This window comes from Schistocerca americana, chromosome 8 (assembly GCF_021461395.2).
Source record: "Schistocerca americana isolate TAMUIC-IGC-003095 chromosome 8, iqSchAmer2.1, whole genome shotgun sequence".
Lineage (NCBI taxonomy): Eukaryota > Metazoa > Arthropoda > Insecta > Orthoptera > Acrididae > Schistocerca > Schistocerca americana.
Window position 1 is genome coordinate 58035357 of NC_060126.1, and position 15263 is coordinate 58050619.

At 43.0% G+C, this 15263-nt stretch overlaps 1 protein-coding gene and 1 pseudogene across 1 annotated transcript in view; both read right to left on the minus strand.

Annotated features, from left to right (window-relative positions):
* LOC124545527 (NACHT and WD repeat domain-containing protein 2-like) overlaps positions 1 to 15263 on the minus strand; it is a 1590779-nt gene that overhangs the window by 876048 nt on the left and 699468 nt on the right. The gene's annotated exons all lie outside the window — the stretch shown is intronic.
* LOC124546353 lies at positions 4256 to 4373 on the minus strand (annotated as a pseudogene).

The following is a 15263-nucleotide window of genomic DNA, read 5'->3' on the forward strand; positions in this document are numbered from 1 at the left end:
GCCTTCATGGACGACAACTCGCGCTCCCATCGTGCACATCCTGTGAATGACTTCCTTCAGGATAACGACATCGCTCGACTAGAGTGGCCAGCATGTTCCCCAGACATGAACCCTATCGAACATGCCTGGGATAGGATGAAAAAGGCTGTTTATGGACGACGTGACGCAGCAACCACTCTGAGAGATCTACGCCGAATCGTCATTGACGAGTGGAACAATGTGGACGAACAGTGCGTTGATGAACTTGTGGATAGTATGCCACGACCAATACAGGCATGCCTCAATGCAAGAGGACGTGCTCCTGGGTATTAGCGGTACCGGTGTGTAGAGCAATCTGGACCAACACCTCTGAAGTTTTCGCTGTATGGTGGTACAACATGCAATGTGTAGCTTTCATTAGCAATAAAAAGGGCGGAAATGACGTTTGTGTTGATCTCTATTCCAGTTTTATGTACAGGTTCCGGAACTCTCAGAACCGAGGTGATGCAAAACTTTTTTTGACGTGTGTATATGACCAGAAATGGGACACGTTTACAGCGAAATTGTGTTTAGTGATGCGACTGAGCGAAGTGCTGTTGGAATAATCCAACTTCACTGAAAGGCTACCTCTAGGATAACCCATTCATGCAATGTGCCTGGCACATTGGAATGGGTTTTGCAACAAGGTTTCAGGAGGAGAAGTCAACAGCCTAATACAAAACGTAGGGTGCTATTTATAAAAGACGCACTGCTGCTCATCTCTTTGTAACGAACAAATTTACTAGAAAGGCAGTCGTGCTGGTTAATGTCTGCCTGGTAGATAGACAACGTTTGCTTGATGATTTTTTCATTCTTTTCATGGACAATTAGTTATCTGGGATGGTGAAGAGAAATGGTACATCATACACTGATAACCTAAAACATTATGACTATCTGTATTATAGCTTGTTTGTCCGTCTTCCGAACGAAATGCGTTACTGCTACTGCGTATCAGGGATCCGACAGTTTGTTGCTAGATTTGTTTGATTAAGCGGCATTATATGTCTACGCACAGGACATGTAAATCACGTAAATAACGGGCCGGTGATTTGAGTTCGCGGTGATGTCACCCGATAGCGACCCACATGACTTCTATAGGATTTACATCAGCTGAATTAAAATTAAATTTTCAAAACGCTGCAGAAGCAACACCACTGGTCATAATTACATCTCTCTCTCTCTCTTTCTCTCTCTCTCTTTCTCTCTGTCACACACACACACACACACACACACACACACACACACATAATTGTTTCATAGATTAGCACCACTCACAACGTAAATGAAAACAAACGAATAGGCATGAACACTGTAGCAGTGATGTATGAAAAACAGTTAAGAATGTCAATTATAAACAGTGTAGTGCATGGAATAACGCAAAATGCCAAAACTGCAGATGTGAAATGAAGCCTGTCGACATCAACCACTGTTAGCAAGAGGGGAAGGTGCAGACTATGTAAAGAAACACCGTATGTAGCTTACAGACTATCTGTTTTTAACCTAAAAGAATCAAAAATAAATGTACAAACTTATGCATCCAATTTACAGAATGCCACAGAAGATACTTTGTAAATAAAAGCGAAACGCATTCTTTTTAATTGCAGTGCAGTCAGCTCAAGACAGATAACCTATAATAACAGATGTTAACAGCTGCTGCGGAAGATGGCCCTACAAACAAAAGAATTACGTCAAACTGCAACGAAATAGCACCGGAGAAGGGGGAAAACGTGTAGGAGAAGTAAAAATAAATATGTGAAATTGATCAATAGATGGCGATGTACGTGTCAGAATACGTAAATGAAAACACTTGTCATGCCCAGGACCCACTGAAGTTTTTCTTCCTTTCGCGTCTCAAATCAGGATCGCGCTCTGCCTGTAAAGCTGTATTACATGGATGAATACTGTGCACACGTCGCTCTGCAGAAGTTCCGGACACTGAAGGTTTTGAAAAAAGGCGTTGGCCAATGACTGTAGTGGGTCCGCAGAAAATGATTCGAAAATTCGAAAAGACAGGTTCTTTTGGTGTGCAACCTGGTAGAGGGAGGAAACGAACTGATTCGACTTCACCGGAAGCAGTGGCCACAGCAAAGCAGGAGGTGGCGAGTGGTGGTATGCTAACGTGTAGCGCACGGAGAACTGCCGGAACATTTGATATTGCCGTGAGCACGGTGCGTAAAATTCTACGAAACGTCCTTCTTTGCTATCCATTCATCTTGTTGACCTGCCAGGAAGAGAGACCTTTGCTTTAGAATTTCTTGCTCGCATCGAAGTGGACGATAGATGGCAGTGGAAGATATTGTCGACAGAAGAAGCCCACTTCCATCTGACATGATATATCAATACACAGAATTGTCGAATATGGGCAACGGAAGATCCACATGCAAATCAACCAGTAGGAATTCATCCTGAAAAGGTCACTGTGTGGTGCGGGTTTACGGCATCATTTATCTTAGGGCCATATTGTTTCGAAGAGACAGGTGCTTCCAGTCCTGTTACCTGTACCGTCACTGGTAAGCGCTATGAGTGTCTTTTGCGCAAACACGTCATTCCAGCTCTCAATCAGCGTGAATGTGTTGATGAGATCATTTTTATGCAAGATGGCACACCTCCGCACATTGAAAATCCAGTTAAGCAGTTGCTGAAGCGCCACTTCGGAAATGCTAGAATTATCACCTGCCTTTTCCCTACAGCCTGGCCGTCCCATTCACCTGATCTTAATCCGTGTGACTTCTGGCTGTGGGGCTATCTGAAAGATGATGTGTTCAGTGTTCCGATTGCAAATATAGCTGCATTGAAGGCACACACTGCGCAACACATTCTGAACGTGACCCTGGAAACACTTCGATCAGTTGTGGAAAATGCTGTTTCTCGATTTCAGCTTGTTGCAGAAAACGGTGGACAGCATACAGAACATGTTTTGCGCCAGTCACACGGAAATTAATAATCCGATTTGATTTTGTTTGATGGTTTTTCTGCGATTTTTTGCCACTGAAAAATTAAAAACGGATGCGAGTGACGCTTTTTATGCGGTTTTGGCCTCAGTACAATTAAAAACGGTTTTTCCCAACCGATGTGATATGGTATTAACAGAATCTTCCGTCGGTTCTTGGTAGAACAACATTATAATAAATTAAAAGCACCAGTTTGCTTTTGTTACACAATATTACTTTTACTAATAACCGTTTTCAGCTTACAAAGCCATCTTCAGACATTTACTGAGTATTATCACCAAAGATAATAGTAAATGTCTGAAGATGGCCTTGTAAGCTGAAAACCGATTAACAATAAAAGTAATATTGTAGAACAAAAGCAAACTGGTGCTTTTCAGTTATTATGATGTGATACGATTTTACCATGGTGGATGGGCTTACGTAACTAACGGTATCACACCTGTACAACCATGCACACTGAGCAGTACAGTTTGTTTGACGTCACACGTACACCACAGGCATTTTAGTATGACTCATTTGTCATTTGTAACCAACCAGTATTAAAGTATGATGCTTACAGCACCATCTAATGCTACATTTTGTAACTATTTGTTTTCTTCTGACATACGTATTCCCCCTGCTGCGATAATATTCCGTTCCAATTTGACGTCATTCTGAGCAGTGGTGTAATTTCTACAGTGGTTTGAAAGTTTAATTTTAATTATAATCACCCTGTGTATATTACTGCCGGTCAATAACAGTGAAACACTAAGAAAGCAAGGTCAGATGTAGTTCGCACATCAGCTCTGCTGTGTAAATGATGGGAGCCTTAATACTCTGTAACTGCTGGATCCACCAAGAGCGTGTATTAATAAAACTAAACTCCACTCCAACAGACTACGAAGGCCCAAAGGTACTGACTAGCCGCCGTGTCACCCTCAGTTCGCCGGGCGGAGTGGCCGAGCGGTTCTAGGCGCTTCAGTCTGGAACCGCGCGACCGCTACTGTCGCAGGTTCGAATCCTGCCTCGGGGATGGATGTGTGTGCTGCCCTTAGGTTAGTTAGGTTTAAGTAGTTCTAAGTTCTGGGGGACTGATGACCTCCGATGTTAAGTCCCATAGTGCTCAGAGCCATTTGAACCATTTTTTAACCCTCAGTTCATAGGCATCATCGCTCGATGCGGATATGGAGGGGCATATGATCAGCACACCGCTCTCCCGGATGTATGTCAGTTTCTGTGCCCCGAGCCACTACTTCTCAATCAAACAGCTTTTCAGTTTGCCTCACAAGGGCTTAGTGCACCCCATGTGCCAACAGTGCCTGGCAGACCGGATGGTGACCCATCCAACTGCTAGTCCAGCCCGACAGCGCTTAACTTCGGTGATCTGACGAGAACCGGTGTTACCACTGCGGCAAGGCCTTTGGCAGTGTGTATTAATACTGGTCACATCTAGTGGTGCTGCCATGCCTTGTAAGATATATAAAAATCGTAAACTACATCAGACATCCAACAATCACTCTGAAAGTCACGGAGCTCCCATGTAGTCTTGTCAGCCGAGTACCTGTCAGTTTCGAAAGGGGCTCACTGCTGGTTTCGTTTGAGCTCCAAGTTAAATTGCGCAGTATCCAGGTTTTTAGACATTTAGATGTGACAGTTATAACCGATGTTTTAATTGAGAACAATATTATCAGGCTTATTCTCATATAGGGGAAAGGTGACCGGTAATATCGGAAATAATTAGTAGCACTGCAAAAGTTACATATGTTCTCTCATCAGAATAACGCCCCCAGCAAAGTAGCGCTTCAGGGAAATCGAAGAGGGTTTAAACGCGGCTACTTTTGTTTCTAAATTTCACTATATAAACCTTTAACGTTTATTGTTAGCTCTATTGTCTTGTTTTCTGCGCTCTGAATAAGTCAGTTGCGGCGTGCGATATAGCGTGACATGCTACAGAGGGTATCAGGGCACTGCAAGGAAGTTGACTATAGTTAATTTATATGGGGCAGACTTTGACGTAAGGTCACTGATAAGAAAGTCTGGGGAATTGTGTGAGCTAGAAAATATAGCGCTCAGTGTTAAACACTGTTACATGCCGAATAACAGATAATAGGGTCTGCGGACTATACGAAGGGACGTAAAATTCAATATAAGAACGGAATTGGACACTTAGCTTTGTGAAAGTAAAAGTGTCAGAAGTTTGAATGACTGTATCGAAGTGTAGCAATGGATCATAGTCCTTGCTGTAATATCTTTGAGTGACGAAGTATAAAAAATCACGGACATTTTAGTCGCCGTAATTCCTGAGAGTAATTGTAGGATCAACCTTCCTTTTCCCTATATACAAAACATAATAATTCATGATCATTTAACTATTATTGAATGTTGTTAATAAAAATACTAGAGTGACTTGCATAACAACGTGTGTATTAGTAATTAATAACTAACATGTAAAGACGTGATTAGCTACCTTGCCTTCCATAACGCAGCAACAAATGAAGAGCAAATCTACTGATGAAAAAGTTAACATTAATTATTATGAACACCCGAAATCCAGTCGCCGTTACAGAGAAGATACACTAATGGCCATTAAAATTGCTACACCACGAAGATGACGTGCCACAGACGCGAAATTTAACCGACAGGAAGAAGATGCTGTGATATGCAAATGATTAGCTTTTCGGAACATTCACGCAAGGTTGGCGCTGGTGGTGACACAACGTGCTGACATGAGGAAAGTTTCCAACCGATTTCTCATACACAAACAGCAGTTGACCGGCGTTGCCTTGTGAAACGTTGTTGTGATGCCTCATGTAAGAAAGACGAATGCGTACCATCACGTTTCCGGCTTTGATAAAGGTCGGACTGTAGCCTATCGTGATTGCGGTTTATCGTATCACGACATTGCTGCTCGCGTTCGTCGATATCCAATGACTGTTAGCAGAATATGGAATCGGTGGTTTCTGGAGAGTAATACGGAACGCCGAGCTGGATCCCAACGGCCTCGTATCACTAACAGCCGAGATGACAGGCATCTTATCCGCATGGCTGTAACGGATGGTGCAGCCACGTCTCGATCCCTGAGTCAACGGATGGGGACGTTTGCAAGACAACAACCATCTGCACGAACAGTTCGACGACGTTTGCAACAACATAGATTATCAGCTCGGAGACCATGGCTGCGGTTACCCTTGACGCTGCATCACAGACAGGAGCGAATGCGACGGTGTACTCGACGACGAACCTGGGTGCACGAATGGCAAAACGTCATTTTTTCGGATGAATCCACGTTCTGTTTACAGCATCATGATGGTCGCATCCGTGCGTGGCGGCATCGCGGTGAACGCACATTGGAAGCCTGTGTTCGTCATCGCCATACTGGCGTATCACCCAGCTTGATGGTATGGGATGCCGTTGGTTACACGTTTCGATCACCTCTTGTTCTCATTGACGGCACTTTGAACAGTAGACTTTACATTTCAGATGTGTTACGACCCGTAACTCTACCCTTCATTCGATCCCTGGGAAATCCTACATTTCAGCAGGATAATGCACGACCACGTGTTGCAGGTCCTGTACGGGCCTTTCTGGATACAGAAAATGTTCGACTGCTGCCCTGGCCAGCACCTTCTCCAGATCTCTCACCAATTGAAAACGTCTGGTCAATGTTGGCCGAGCAAATGGCTCGTCACAATATGCCAGTCACTACTCTTGATTTACTGTGGTATGGTGTTGAAGCTGCATGGGCATCTGTACCTGTACACGCCATCCAATCTCTGTTTGACTCAATGCCCAGGCGTATCAGGGCCGTTATTACGGCCAGAGGTGGTTGTTCTGGGTACAGGTTCGTCAGCATCTATGCACCCAAAATGCGTGAAAATGTAGTCACAGGTGAGTTCTAGTATAATGTATTTGTCCAATGAATACCAGATTATCATCTGCATTTCTTCTTGGTGTAACAATTTTAATGGACAATAGTGTATTTGTGGCTGCTCCATCTCGGTCTAGATAAAACGAAAAGTCCGGCATATACAGCAATTGAGAATGTCAATGTGTTACGTCAGAGAAGTATACGACTGCAGGTCCGCAGAGGGAGACTACACACTGACCCCATGTTGCACTGCATGCGAATGTGAGGGCAGGTATATTCGCCGTCAAGGTTTCTGTTGATCATGTCTGATAACCACGAGGGGGATCGCCGTATTGCGCTCCAAGTAACGTACATTGTAACCCCTTTACTTTGCGCCTACCATCCGAGATCAGCAGCATTCTGTGTCATCACACACCATTGGTCGGAAACTAGCAGCAGACAGACCAGAGGTTTACCGTCTCACGTGTAGGTTTGCCGTTAACACAACGACACGAGTAGCCGTGATTGCAGTGGTGCCACGACCAGGTACCATGGCCTGAGGATGAGTAGTTCACACTGTGTTCAGCGATGAACAGCGGTTCCGAATGGCCCAGACGACCATCGATCGCAAAATGCCGAAACCTGTAGATGTAAAATGAAGCCTGTCGACATCAACCACTGCTAGCAAGGCGGGACGGTGCAGACTGTGTAAATAAACGCCGTAAGTTCAAAAATGATTCAAATGGCTCTGAGCACTATGGGACTTAACATCTGAGGTCATCAGTCCCCTAGAACTTAGAACTGCTTAAACCTAACTAACCTAAGGGCGTCACACATATCCGTGCCCGAGGCAGGATTCGATCCTGCGACCGTAGTGGTCGCGCGGTTCCGGACTGAAGCGTCTAGAACCGCTCGGCCACACCGGCCGGCCACACTCTTGACGGTACTAGATACGTCACAGGCATCCTGCATTCCGTGTCATTCGACGGTATCGCGGTGCCATTTTTGAGCGAGACAATGCTCGTTCACACTAGGCATATATCTCTATGAACTGTACGCGTGACACTGACGTACCTACGTTGCCAGTAAGAGCACCATATCAGACCCTGACAGAACATGCGTGGAACCACGAACTCGGTGCCAGTGACAGCACCCAGGTTATCGAGGACCAGCTACAACAGTTATCGATCAACTGGCCTGAGGGGAATGCGAACGACTTTTCACATCCTGCCAAACCGCATCAGCGCTTCATCGAGGCCATAGGGGGAGCAACGTCATACTGATAAGTCGGCAACGTCGTACTGATAAGTAATCACTGAAGTAACATTGCGTGCCCTCTCAACAGGTGAAGTTCCATTTCACTTCTTCCTCCCCTCCTGAGTGCTTCAATTATTTATCAAGCAGTGTGTATCCAACACAATGATAAGGCAAAACATTATGACCACTGCCCACCGCCACGCTGGATGCCGCCTGGTGAGGATACGGGCACGCGACGTTGTAACAAAAGAATGTAAGCAGAGCGACACGGGATGACCGTAGCCAAGATATGGGCTGCAAATTCACAAATTCACTGAAAGTAAATCAGCGGCTTTAACAAACGGCAGATTGGTATTTCGCAGAGACGCTGTGAATGAGTATCTCGAAAACGGTAAAGCTGGTGGAACGTTCACGTGCTATTGTCGTGAACATCTACGGAAGGAAGTAGAGGAAGAGTGAAACTACCACAAGAGGCTAAGTGCATGGACGTCCAAAACTTTTTACAGAACGTGGGATTCACAGGCTTTTCTGCTCTGTAAAGAAGGACAGATGGTGATCTGTGGCAGCAGCAGAGAGGGCTGCTTTACGCTCTCTCAAAGTTGATCCCAGTATTGTAATTTTACCTGCTGACAAGGGCAATGCCACCGTTGTTTTAAATAAACATGATTATGTACAAAAGATGCAACGTTTACTATCTGATTCAGCGTATCGCAGAATCGATGCTGACCCCACGAAAAGTGTTGAGAGAAAGACCAACAGCCTCCTGAAGAAAAGTGGTTTGTCGCAGGACATAATCAAGAGGCTTAACACCTACAGTGCCGTTACCCCTAGGTTATATGGCCTTCGAAAGGTTTATAAGGAAGGGGTTCCTTTCCATCCAATAGTGAGTAACATCGGCGCTCCGACATAGCGTGTATCCAAGCATCTTGCTTCTCTGTTGAGTCCACAAGTAGGACGGTGTGAACATCATATCAGGAACTCAGCTGATTTTTTACGTCGTTTGGAGGGACTGAAGCTGAATGTCTCTGATATTTTAGTGAGTTTCGATGTGGTCTCTCTCTTCACTCGTGTTCCTCTGTCTGATTCGTTGCGGTTAATTGAAGCCAGGTTTGCTGCTGATTTAACTAATCTCTTTAGGCATGTGTTGACATCCACTTACTTTTTATTTAATGACAAGTATTACGAGCAGACAGATGGAGTTGCGATGGGTAGTCCGTTGTCTCCTGTGATCGCAAATTTATTTATGGAAGACTTCGAGGAACGTGCATTGGAGTCGGTGCCTTTAAAACCCGCCTGTTTCTTTAGATACGTTGACGATACCCTCGTTGTTTGGCCTCACGGTAGGGAGGATTAGAATGTCTTTCTAGAACATCTGAACTCGATCCACCCGAACATTCGTTTTACGATGGAGGTGGAAGAGGATGGTTGCCTTCCCTTTCTCGACGTGTTGGTTAGGAGGAAGGATGATGGATCATTGGGACATGCAGTCTACAGGAAACGTACTCACACCGACTTGTACTTACAAGCTAATAGTTGTCACCATTCGGCTCAGCGCGAAGGGGTACTTCGTACCTTGGTACACAGGGCACATGTCGTTTATGACGCTGAGACTTTGCCATCTGAGCTGTTCCATCTTGAAGTTACATTTCGTCAAAATGGTTATAGTGATAAACAGATTGAACGTGCGTTGCGCTATCGACCAACTGTACATCGGGTGATTGATGATAATTCTGAGTCAACACCTAAGTCTGCTGCCTTTTTGCCTTACGTAGGAAACACGTCCAACAACATCGTTCGTATTTTACGGAAATACGATGTGAAATGTGTTTTCCGACCTCCATCTAAAATTAGAGCACTTTTGAGTTCCGTTAAGGATGATCTTGGACTGCGTAAGGCGGGTGTATATCGTATTCCTTGTAGCTGCGGTATGGCATATATTGGTCAAACTATCAGGACCGTGGAGGACAGATGTACTGAGCATAAACGGCACACACGATTACAGCCGCCAAATAGATCTGCTATTGCCGAACATTGCTTGGATACTGGTCACCCCATGTTATATAATAACACCGAGATATTGGCATGCACGTCCAGCTATTGGGACAGTGTCATTAGGGAGGCAGTTGAGATTAAATTAGCGAGCAACCTCGTTAACAGGGATGGAGGTTTCTGTTTAAACTCTGTTTGGAATCCGGTTCTCTCCCTTGTCAAAAAACAGAGGGACAGAGTCAATGCTACCTCACCTGCAAATTAATAATCTCACTATCGATAGCTCTGACTTTGGTCATCTTTGGTGGCACTAGTGTTCAGTGTGTGTGTGTGTGTGTTATCTTTCCTGCTTCCGTCGGAGAACCAAGGTATTAAATTTGCATGTACGCCGCCTGTCCGTTGCAGTTTGCCTTGAAAATGGTGGGGTGTTCTCCCGCCGAAATATCGGCGGTCGCTGAAAGTGTTACCTGGCTGAATTCCCGGAAGTTATTTGAAAGTAGTATACTACGCTCGACATTCTCCGCGCTTGCATGTGACCTGTGGTAGTAATCGAAGACACGCCGACGGCTACGAACCATATGAGTCACTTCATGCTTCATATCTTCCCCGACGGCGATGTCATCTTTCAGCAGTATAACTGTCCGTATCTCGGAGCCAGATCTGTGCTACAGTGGTTTGAGGAACATTATAGCGAACTTACGTTGATGTCTCGGCGACCAAATTCACCTGATGTTAATCCTATGGAACCCGTCTGGCTCGTTATCAGGCACCATCATAGCGTACACAAATTATCGGCTCGTTGTTTACATGAATTACAGGTCGTGTGCGTCGACATCTAATGCCACTTACCTCGAATGTCTGATACGTAGAATGTATTTCGTTCCAAAGACTGACAAATAAGCTGTTATGCTGATGGTCATAATGTCATCAAATATCATTTTTACACAATTGAAAATATTTCTGTTTTCTCTGTATTTTCGTTCAAACGATTTAGCATGCATTTTAATCTTGAGGCCTATTCCGTGACACCACATTGCACAAGCTTGCCTGTCCCGTTCATCGCCAACATTTCGCATTCAAAAATAATACTTTTAGACCCAGCTTCTATGAAAAACAAGTAGGCAATACCGAACGAAAAAAAGCTCTTCAACATCGCTCGTGCCAAATTTTATACTGGCTCTCATAGCACGTATTTGTTTTAAGCGGGAGAAGGTCTTCGATGAAGGCTTCTGGGTGACAATTTCCCTCTTTCTGCCCCACACCCTCCCCTCCCGCGCCATCACCATCACCACAACCCCTACCGTCACTCCATCTCAGAAAGAGGGAGACGGAGCGGATTAAATGAAACAGCTTACTGGTGAAATTCATTACTTAACGTGACTTGAATGTTCGCCGAATCTTCCAAGATACACCGGCTGAAAGTCGTCAGCAGAAACTTCTCCTTTCATGTAGCTTTCGCCTCGCTTCTCGTTAGCTGAGACGGCGTCCATTAAACATAACGAACTTCCGCCCACGCCGCCTGTGCGCCCTCATTGTTTTGCTTTAATGTCGCTCTGGCCGGATAATGAAGTCCGACCGTATGGGCCGAGGGATCGGCTTACAGGACAGCTCGGGTCTGTTCTCATCGAGTAATGCTCTATGTTCGCGAATGCTGTTGCTAACAGACAACTCACGCTGAGACGGGAATGTCACGTTAATCCACTTCTCTTCACGTATTCCAACGTTTTTTTTTTTTTTCTCTCTCTCTCCCAGACTGCCATTAAGTGTCTGTTTCGCTGGATGTAAATAAATCGCGTTAAATGGTACAGTAATATACTTTGTCAGGTTCTGATAATGGCATGGACATGGAAGCTGATGGTTAGAGTAGTCAACTTCCTATTACTTGTAGCAATACTGTTTGTATACTATCTCTTTTGTTACAGGAACACCAATAATCAAAATTACAGTCTATGAAAGATGCTACTATGGCATCAATTTCGAGAAATTCTCTCATCCTATAAATTTCATCTCAGCTAAAAATTTTGACAGCATTAACTAATCCATTATCGAGCAATAGAGTGACTTTAGATTACGAAACAATCGGAAAGTAGGCATAAACTGTAGGGAAAGAAGTTTAAAATGTAATGTTGAATGGTCTCTGTTGGATTCCTTTCATGTTAATTTCTTAAATCTGTTGTCATTTACGGCATAAATTCCTCTTCTAAATTTACTGTGGTGTTTCTGACTATCTGGGAGGAGACTGAGCAGTGAAACGTGTTACTTTTACACATAAACAAGAACGATCTGTCACACTACTACATTTTAAAACACAGTTTATATGTAATTCATGTCATACAGTCTCATATGGAACCTACATCCGCTTTCTTTTATATACTGTATACGATAAGATACTGTCATCCCCCTTCCCTTCTGTGAGAGAGGATGAATGAGCAAATGTATGTCTAGTTCCATGCTTGATGGTAGCAGACAAGCCTGTCTGCTAGAGAACAGTAGGACCAACGTTGGAACAGGTAGCTACAGAGAGGTTTCAATTCTTAGTATGGTCCTGTCCGTCCATTGTCATGTTGGTATAGGCAGCTGCCTCTCTGGTCACTTCCGTTTGTATCTGTTAAGCACGCTCAGTAGGGGTCCAGGGCAGTCTGTCCACGGCGAGCGTCTGAAGTGGTAAGATCTCCGGCTAAGCGCGTGTCTGCTAAGTCCGTAGGACAATGGATTTCTTAAGTTCAGCCTAACTGAAAAGTTAATCACCTTTGTATCAGATTTAGCTCTAGAATATCTAATGTTATCTTAAATTGCAACGCAGTGTAATTCGAGTGTAAAGTTCAGAATGTCTTCTGGTAGTTGCTTTGTCACTACTTTGTGAGTAAAGTGGAACCTCGTGTTGCTCAGTAACTCTAACTAAGATCATCAATCTTAAATGTGAATGTGCGTGAGATTATAACGTCTCGTCTTGACAATATTTATCAATATAGCAACTTTTCTTTATGTTCAACCCACGTGGGGTGTACTTTGTGAGACCAGTACCACGTGCTTATGCAATTGTTTGACCCATCAGGTTAATAGTAAGACGATAGTAACCAGTTCGAGGTTTTTCATTTGTAAATTGAGTTTCGATGTAATTTATTTTAATTATCAAAATTATTGTGGAGTTACACTGTTTGTGTCAACCAAGTTGACCACGTGAAGCATGTGGTGTAAGCATCAAAGTAGCCCTCAGCTATTCTTTTCGGGAAGATTTCGCAGAGAAATAGTATGAATTTAGTACACCAGTGTGTGGTAATTTCATGACGGACAGGATTGCGCTACAAACGTAACTTCTTTGGCTGAAAATTGAATCGGTTGGTTGTGGTAAATTTCCTCTTGGATATGTTTCAACATTCTTTGTGTGTTATTTTATGAATGCAGTGTTGTATGTAGTCTCCCAATCTTGGCTCCCTGTCTGATGTGTTCCGTAACATTACAAACTCACATTTTCACAATCCTAAATAAGGCACCAGTTTACTTATGAATCAAGTTTGATATGCTAAAATTTTAACGGAACAATGGTCAATGTTAAAATAAATGTCCAAATAAAAACTGATTTATTTCTTTTTATTTAAATTGTCTTTATATATATATATATATATATATATATATATATATCACTGGTTATCGTAAGATGAGTACTAAAAGATTATAATTAATATATATATATATAAATATATATATATATATATATATATATATATATATATATATATATCACTGGTTATCGTAAGATGAGTACTAAAAGATTATAATTAATGTTTGCCTGGTAGGAAATTTGGTAAGCTAGACTGGATACCTGGTGAAACAGTTGCGCAGTAATGCAAGGTTACCTTCCTCAGATAGCTCACAGCTTTTAACCCACTTTTATGGTCTTGAATATCAGCACCGCTTTCAGAACAAATTAATGCAACAACATTACAATGTAAATAAGAACAAAGTGGGAAAATTAACAGTGGGAGATACGAACCAAGTGCTCCGATTAAAATGGACGTAAGACAGGGAAGCTTTCTTTCTCTCCGACTTTCACTCTGTAAATCGAAACAGAAAATGACCGACCGAAATAAAAGTTAGGTTCAAGATTGGGATTAAAATTGAGGGTGAAAGGATATCAATTATAAGATTGGCTGATGACACTTATATCTTCAGTAAAAGTGAGGAAGAATTGCATGACCTGTTAATCGAGATGAACGGTCTAATAAGCAAACCGGAAAAAGACAAAAGTAATGAGGAGTACCAATAAGGATTAGCGAGAAACGTAACATCAAAGTTAGGGACCGCGAGACAGACGAAGCGAAGAATTTCTCCTGTCTTGGAAGCAAAGTAATACATGCCTCAAACAGCATGTGAAAACGTAAAAAGGAGAATAGCAGAGTAAAAGAAGGTATTCTTCGCCAAAAGAAGTCTACTAGTATTGAACATAGGCCTTAATCTAATGGAGAGATTTGTGAGAATGTACGCTGGGAGTATGGCATGGTATGAGAGTGAATCATGGGTTGTGGTAAAGCCATGAAAGAAGAGAATCGAAGCGTTTGAGAAGTGCTACCGTAGAGGTAAGTTGGAAATAAGATAGATTGGTGAGCCACAGGATGGAGGCGTCCTCCATAGAATCAGCGAAGTGAGGAACAAGTGGGAAAAATTGGCAGATGGGGTCAGGATGATATTTTACATGTTATGACATCGGATAGTAACTTCCATGATATTTGAGGGAGCTGTAGAGGGTAAAAAATTTAGTGGAAATAATGGATTGCATATTTTCATCAAATAACTGAGTACCTTGTGAGCAATTCCTAGCCAGAAATCAATTCGTAGCTGTCCGTATCAAATCAGTCACAAATCTGGTAAAGAAAAAAAAGAAGAAGAAAAAGAAAGCAAAAATTGATTATCTAATCTGAAATAATAATTAACATGATAATGTGTTTTGACACACATGAGGACGTGCACACGCCTTATTAATGCCAGCAGCAAACTATACCTGCACACTACAGTTCACTCAAATAGTACACCCATTTTGGACAAGAACAATAAAACAACAAACATTATAGGGTCATTGATACCTGTATCATGGTATGTTATCATATTAATTGTTGTTTCATATATGATATATTTGGTGCAATACAGATATAAAAGTAAGCTGAGGTTAAAGAATCCTAACGGATGCTCTCTAAGCAGCCACCAGAGACTGTGGGTGCCTTCTC